The sequence below is a fragment of the Falco peregrinus genome, chromosome 5, assembly GCF_023634155.1.
Source record: "Falco peregrinus isolate bFalPer1 chromosome 5, bFalPer1.pri, whole genome shotgun sequence".
NCBI lineage: Eukaryota > Metazoa > Chordata > Aves > Falconiformes > Falconidae > Falco > Falco peregrinus.
This window is the reverse complement of record NC_073725.1, coordinates 3,299,243-3,307,452: the sequence shown is the minus strand read 5'-3', so window position 1 is coordinate 3,307,452 and position 8,210 is coordinate 3,299,243.

Sequence of the window (8,210 nt, the reverse complement as noted above, 5' to 3'; positions counted from 1 at the left end):
CTTGAAGAAATGAGAGAATTGCAACAAAAGTGGTGAACTTCAGTATCTTATGTGCACTGAGCAATCACCATTTCCAAATACATTGGAAATAATCAATTTACTGTATTCCAGGTCGGTGAAGCATAACATGTATGGTGGTTTACATACTGGTGTGTGGCTCGCTATGCCCTTTATTGGTTGGAGAAAGGGAGATCGCACATGGCCTCCAAAGATCAGAATAATCCACAACTGCCTCAACAGCCAAGGCTTGTGACCTAATAGTTTTGTTTATTTTGATTTGCATTTGAAACACAATCTAAATTTCTCAAGGAAATGTGGATTTCTGGCTACTGATCTACTTTCCAATACCCAAGCTGCATTTAGTAAGCACAGAGTATTTCAGGACAGTGTTAACAGATACGGAAAAATTTAAAGGACAATAGATTCTTTAATTCAGCCTCTTACAATAGGTTTAATCAGCTTTGAAAGAAAAAAAATCTAGCTTACTACAAATCTGAACACAACTGACTCAAAACATTTCAGAGCTCCTTTCTGCTGAACACCTACAAAACAAAGGTGCCTTCAATTGTAAGTTAAATCCAGTTTGGAAAACACAATAATTAAATTCAGTAAACAAAAAAGAGTGATCTGAGAACTTGGTTAGAAATTCTTGAATGTGAAGCACCAGTGGTAATAGGATGAATTCGAAAATAAAATCCAGGGCCTGAAAATACTTGCCTACTCGCTCAAAGATAATAATGTTTATAATTACATATGTTGCTATTTGTAGAGCAGCATATCCCCAAGAAGTTTTTTCACTTATGTAGCACATGAAATTTGACACAAGAAATTTTTACACTTGAAATGTGTGTGGTATATGCCATTACTGAAAACAGTCAAGAACAAACTAACAATTAAAATGCTTCCCATAGAAATGCGAAATGGAAAAATATTCTCAGGCAGGGAGGGAGCGTTGGTCTTACAGCATCTCTGGAAGAGCGCGCAAACTGCAAGGGCAAAACGGTTGTCATCTGTCAGGAGCAGAAGCAGTTGCACAAGTAGTATCTGTAGGTGAACCGGTACTCCTAAGGGACACCCTAAGCAGTGACATGCCATATGTTCTCCTGCCATATGCCCTGCCTGTCGGCCAGGCTGGGCTGTCCTCCCAGCTGGCTGGTGGTTGGCACCAGCCTGTCGCCCACCCAGTACAGTCATCAGGGAGACCTTTCAGTTGGAGCTGTGTTCACTGAAGTCCCCTGAAACAAGTCACCCATCTCAGGAAAGGTTTCCAGATCCTACAGTGCAGCAGAGAAGGCAAGGATGTTGCAGAGAACAGATGTGGGGAAGGCAAAGCCGATTCACTGATGTTATACAGCTGCGCACAGTAATTACAGACGTGGTGTGCATCATGCTTGTTTATTTGTTTATAGCACACACTGTATAATAGCCTACAGGAATCCATTCTGCCCCTAATTCAGTCTTAATTAAGATTATGCCTTTACCTGGGTAAAGAGACAAAAAAAGTTGAGACAGGTGGGTGGAATAAATAAACAACACAGTACGTAAGCCATTGCCTCCACTGGTGTCAGTCAAACTCATACATCTAAAACTTTTGAATGGCAATAAAAGAAAATTCAGCTTAGTGGGATTTTTCTCCGGGTACGATGTTGAATCAGTCTGACTCTCAGCTAAACTAATGCTCATCACAACAGAGCACAGATAGGCAAAGGTGGTGTGCATGGACCAGGGACCTTTCATGTCTTGTGAACAAACCTGGCTCCAAGCAATTGTCTGTTTCTTAAAGATGCTTCTATTTATATTTCAGATCATACAGAAAATGGATTTACAGCAAAAAACAGGTAGCAAAGAATAATTCCCAGATGTTGAACGCATCTGCTGGTCCCTTCCTGGTTGGTGATGATGAATAAATCAGGTAAGTCAGCCCAGATTCAGACTCACAAGCTGGAGCAATCTCAAACTCCATATCCATTTATGGCCCTGAAGTCATCCAAGGCTTTATCTTTGATGGTGTTTCTGTTCTTAGATGACAAAATGTATCAAAATTATGTAATTGCTTGGAAAAAAAGAGGATACGTCTTTTTTTAGCCACAGCAATGGCACTTCCCCTTAAAGGAAGAAAAAAACACTGAAAAACCTCAGTACCTGTTCATGCAAATGTGTTTGTATAATTCACTGTGCAGCACAGGGTACTTTGTGTCTGAGGGATTGGTTTGGCTTCCAAGCGAGCAAACAGAGCAATCCAATACTTCAGCTTGGTGGGGCAATGTGGAAGAGATGTTTCAGAGAGACATTTGGCTAGATTTTTTTTTCTGCAAAAGTGTATGACCATAGAATTTTTTTTTTTTTTTTAATCCCAAAGTCCCTGCTTTATCTGGGATGGTACTAATGATGCATCAGCTGTAATTGCGGATAGAAGAAGGTGTTGTATCATGGAAAAATCATGATGTCATGTGCTGCTCCACTCTCTTCTGCAGCTCTTGGGGCAACAGTGTAGTCCTAGTCATAGCCATGGGGCAATGCCGCTTGACTGAGACTGGTGACCATGTAGTCACTCCGCGTGGCTTTGTGACTCTAGCTAATGCTGGGAACAGGCACAGCACTGGCCAGCTGGGTAGTTTTGACAATGGAAACGTGCATGAAGCAAGAGATCTTGGAAGATCTCTGTCTCCAAGTATTTTGCTTTTCCAGTGGTCTTTGTCTTATTTCCTTTATGTCACTGTTTCCTTTTCACAGTGACAGTCAGAGGCATGTAACCTGTCATTATGTTTTGGGGCCATTAAAGCATTTTCAGCAGTATTAAGCAAATCTACCTACAAACAGTGACTTTATTTACCAGAAAAATGGTTTCTAGGGAAACCTCTTTTCTGTTAAAAAGAAAGAGAAGAAAAACATGCCGTTCACTAGAATGCCTCACAGCGGACCTGCCCCAGGTGAGGGTCTCCTGTGTATTACCCTTACCACCTTTCTTCTCTGGGGGAAGGTGAAAATGGAGCCTTTCCAAAAACTGTGCATGGCTCAAAGGTCTAACCCTCAGACAAGGCACGCTTCATGATGGATGTTTAAAGAGGTGCCATCCTGAACATAATCCTCTATGAAAGCTCTTTTATTACAAGCCTTTTCAACAGCACTGAAAAAGAGAGACAAAAAAGAGAAAAATAGTTAACAGCATAGACCTCACATACAAAAAATTTGACAGTGGATTCAATAACTATCTTCAGGCTTTTCTAATAATTCTTATTTGGATGACTAAGCAACTTTTGAAAGTAATAGGATAACATATTCTCCTTCCTACTCTCTTCCCAGGCTCCTCACCATCCCTTTGCCCAGTCAAACAGCTCTCACTGCATATCACTGTGTCCCCAAGGGAAGACACAGGGGGGTGAGGGGTGCTTCGCGTCCAAGCCTCCCTAGGACTTTGGCACACAGCTGATGCCTTGTGGGTGCTCCTGGATATGCCTAATGCTCTCTGCTGCTGGATGTATGCCAGTGTTGTCGACTCCATGAGAATTCTTTCATGCTATGTCTTTGCAGAGTCTACTAAGGTGCTGGCCTTAGTAGTCCTCGGTGCCATCCTAATGGTAGTAATTCCTAACTGCAGGATCCACACAAGGTCCATCGCCTGGGTGGTCCTGAAAGTCCCCCTTCTCTCCTGTGGAGTGTGCAGATTATGGCAGTGAGCGCAAAAGGTCTTTGCTTTTCAGCCCTTGGACATGATAAGCAAAACCACGTTCCTTGACGGGACACAGTATTTTGTATTTTTCTATCCAGCTGCAGCAACAGGACTCTGTCCAAAGCTGCTGGCTAAAAGTAAGCAGCGCATCGTCTTCCCTCTGCATTCAGCTTTCTGTACCAGGGACAAACGCTGTGTAGGAGGGGCAAGCATACAGCCCCTCTGTTCTCAGTACCTCCTCCTGCCCATGTAGTACCAGCAGCCTTCCCCAGGAGCTTCTACCAAGAAGCTGAGGCCAGTCCCTAGCACTGTGGCTGCTTTTCTGATTAGTTTTCACAAGTCCCAGTCCGAGTGCTCAGCTTGGCTGAGCGGGATGGGAGTTGCGGGAACCCCTGGGCTGCAGCACGGGGCTCTCCCCAGAGCCACCCCTCCCGAGATGTAGAGGCAACATCCCCAGGCAGCAGCATGACCATAACATCTCCTGGTTTCTGGATTTGAAGGCCAAGGAGACCTTCAGCTATGCAAGCAGCGAGGCTCGGGGCGGGTGCTGGGGGGCTGCACGGGCAGACGTGGGTAAGGGCAGGGCTGGAGCCCACCAAAAGCAGGAAGGGCTGCAGGTTTCCTAGAAGGCAGCAGAGATCAGTGACCCACAGAGTCGTTCCCAGACCCACGTTGCCCCCCCATTCCAGAAATCTAAAAGCCCTGGGGCTCTTCAGACAGATTTAGATGGGTGAGTTAAGGACTGCTAAGCAATCCCTGCTCTATTTAGCTTGAGAGAGATGAAATTATGTTTCTCACTTTATTTTAATGCATTTAATGTTTATTTCTATATGTGCATGAGTACTTAATTTAGCATAATTATTGAGATGAATTGCAGCTAACGTTACAAGAAAATTGTAACTTGTCATAAAACAAGTGGGCCATATTGTAACAGAGCTGTTACCACACAGAAATGCTCTGCTAGAATAGCTTAATAACACAAATAAATCTGCACTCCCCAACATGATACTTCTTTGGGGATTTGATTAATTATTAGGAAGCAAAATGGCTAACAAAGTAGTATATATAAAAATATCTTCTTACATCAACAAGATTGTAAATTTTAACTCTATTGCATGACAGCAAGTGTAAGCAAGAATTACACACAATGCAATGAGCTGAATGAATTGATATGCTTGGGGCCTTTGTTGCTAGAAATACTTTGCTCTGTATTATAATCAGCCATTGTAACTCTGCTCAGCTGCAATTTAGGTTTCTTCTCACAGTCTAATAAGTGACAGACAAGCGTTTGTACCGATGAAAGCTTCCAACAATATGCATCTTCACAGCTTTCCCCACATGTCCGAGACCTGACCTTCGGGATCCGGCATTTTTGCTGTGTGGTAGGCAGCTCCAGATACAGTTGCTGCTTCCACCTGTTTTCCAGTTCTGATCCCTGCCTACTGCAGCCCAGTGTCCTTAGCCCCTGCGGGGGTCCCAAGTACAATTTAGCCACCCACCTACATTTCATGGAGTCTAAGAAACCAGAAGTACTGAGCACGTTGCTGAGATGTAGGGAAGAATTTCCTACACTGATATCGGTGTATATGAGGGATTTGCTCACTGACAAGCAGGAAAATCTGAAGCAGCTTCTGGAAATTCAGCCCCGATCTCCTCAGCACCAGCCAACTGCTCGAATGATGAAGACCACCTTTCTGCTTCTCACCTACCAGGAATGGAAGATGAAAGGTCACGCTGCTGCTTTGACTTCTTAACCAACATGCGTTGGAAAATGACACTGATGTAAAATTTGTGCAGCCACACAGGCTGTGTGTTTCCAGGTGGATTGTGATTCAAATCAACCCAGGACATCGGTGACAAAGATTTGTCATCAAATGGTTGTTTATTCAGATGTTCAAGTGCCTTCAGTCACTATAGAATAGATGGGCCTGTGAATGGTAAGGAGATGACCAGAGCATCCAATGCAGAGGGTTTGCTTGACTGGCTGCTAAGAATTAGTCTTAACAATATGGTAATTTTTCTTAACACTAAATGTAGCTCTGAATACAAGTCTTGTCATCAAATGTTCAAAAAACATTTCTCGGTCACCAAGAAAGTCATGAGCTTGGCTTAAAAGCCATGAATTTAGAAACAAAATATCTTTTGAGCTTTTGTATTTCCTTTCTTCTTGGGAAGTGTGGGTTTAATTTAGTCACAGCTTCAATCTTTTCTCCCCAGAAAGGAGGGCTGGAAGTTTGCTTTTTTATTTAAGTAAGTGCTTTGCAGTGGAATCACATTAAGCTATTGAGCTGCTACATGAAGCAGATTTTTGTTATGGAGTAAACACTGAAATCCCCACAAAGATGAAATAAGAATTAATGGAACAGGCACAAGTTGCGCGACTGTGGGAATGCTGCTGCTTTTGGATTTTTTTTCTTTAGTGGGCTGATTGTCACCATTAGTGAAATGGGGCAAAGACACAGAAACTGTGCTTTTTACCAGGAGACTTGCAAAAAGTCTCCAAGACTTTTGTGAGAATAACGGTTGGATGACACACAATAGCCACCCAAATTTGCCACCTGAGGCTTTGACGCTGGGTGCAGCTCTCTGTGGGCTGCGATCGTGCCTCTGAAGTTTCTGCAGGCAGGGCTGCCGTGGAGTCATTAGACCCAGACATTTGTCCAAGCCGTGGAGGACGCCAGCACTCTGCTTTGGCACTCTATTGCATGGGCATCTGGTCCTAGTGTTGCTAAGTGGCTGATTTCACCAAGCCAGTCATGTGTCTCCACATCATTCATTTAGTCCAGAAGTGGAGAAGGATAAAAAAAGCATTTTATAGCAAAAAAATTACTATTATGGGAAACACAGTCTCCCCATTCAGAAGCCTTTGTGTTAATGTAGGAAAGCCAGCTATGTGATTAAAAAGATATTTTAAATTAGCTACATTTTATTTCCTGCACCTCTGCTATTAGGTTTTTTGTCTCCATATGTCTAGCCAAAGTTGCTGGAAAAGAATGCGTCTCCAGCTTCATTCTGTGAACGCTTGTTTTTGCACCCAGGGTAAAAATCCCACTGAAATCCATACTGAATTTCATCTTTAAGTGGTGGATGCATATAGAAGCTTAATGCTGCATGTGTCAGTCTTCGAACAGGTTTGATGAAATGACTGCTTAAGTTGACTGCTTCTGCCACAGCTGTGCTTTCTGCTCCAGCTAGCCTTGGGACACAGCAAAGCCCAGTCCAACAGTACCTTGCCCCAGAGTGTTTTCAAACTTAACAGACAAGGCAGGGGAGCAGTAGCATGACCTCCGCTTCCAGTGTCAGGGCCCAGGGTTGATTTTCATTAAGCAGAACTGGAGCTTAAACTTACATCTTCTACCTCCTAGGCTGGATCTCTGATTTTGTACTATTGTACTAACTAGTACTCTAAAAAACTCGATCCATTGCTGTCAGGAAGAAAAGTCTACCATTGTAAGACAGAACTTCACTGATGCTTGTTTTCAAAGAAGGGCTGACGTTCGTAGGAACAAATATATCATGACAACTCAGCAAGACTGAAGCCAGATGACCACACGATAAAGTGCAGTGTTTCATGGATTGGGATAGTTCCTTTGGAGTACACAAGATTAAATGGGCTACTGCAACAGATCCCGAAGTATACACAGCCTCTGCCACAGTATTACAAGGTAAGCAAAAGGTTAAGAAAAGACACTTGAAAAAATAGGTGATTGTCAAGGCAGACAACTTAATGACACTGCCAACTTTGCTGGAGTAGCAAACCGATCCCTAAGAAATGTCCACCCTACACAAAAGATCACCAGCACTTCTTGCCAACATTCTAAGTGCCCCCTTCACACACACACACCCCTGCCCCCACTCTGCAGTGCTCTGCCCAAGTCAAATTCAAGGTCATGGGATTTCATCTTCAACGCACTTACTAGCTCCAATGTCACCCCAAAGTTCAGGACAGTCTTTGACCACTCCTGAGCTCAAAATGACCTTTTTTCTGTAAGTGTGAACTCTGCAGTACAGACATTGGGACAAATCTTTCTCTGCTTCAGGTATAAAACTATATAAGGACCTCCCAAGGACCATTCCAAAATGTTGCACTGCAAATTTTTTTTGTGTGGATAAAAAAAGAACAAATAAATGCACGTGGCAGTCATCTGTCATGTTCAGTCTTCAAACTTTACAGAAATGTGCTTGGGCAAGGGGTTAATGGATGATTATAAGAACATGTGAAGCACGAGACTTTGGGTACTCTGCATGGGCTGAAACATCATGGATTTCACTGGTCACGTGTCTCAGGTCTAGCTCACACTCCAAGAACTGGATTATACCTCTTCGGACATTTGTGGACTTGCAGAAGCTGCAGATGAAAATTCAAGTCTGGCAGAATAAGGTACAGTATGACACAATCTGCTCTGCACCATCAACCATGAAAAAGGGCTCAGGTTAAATCCTGACAAATGCACTGTGAGGGCATCCAAAGGAAAATGTTTTGTCATATTCTCTGAGCTAGAAGGATACCAAACCAACTTCTGCTAAAGCAGCAAACTTT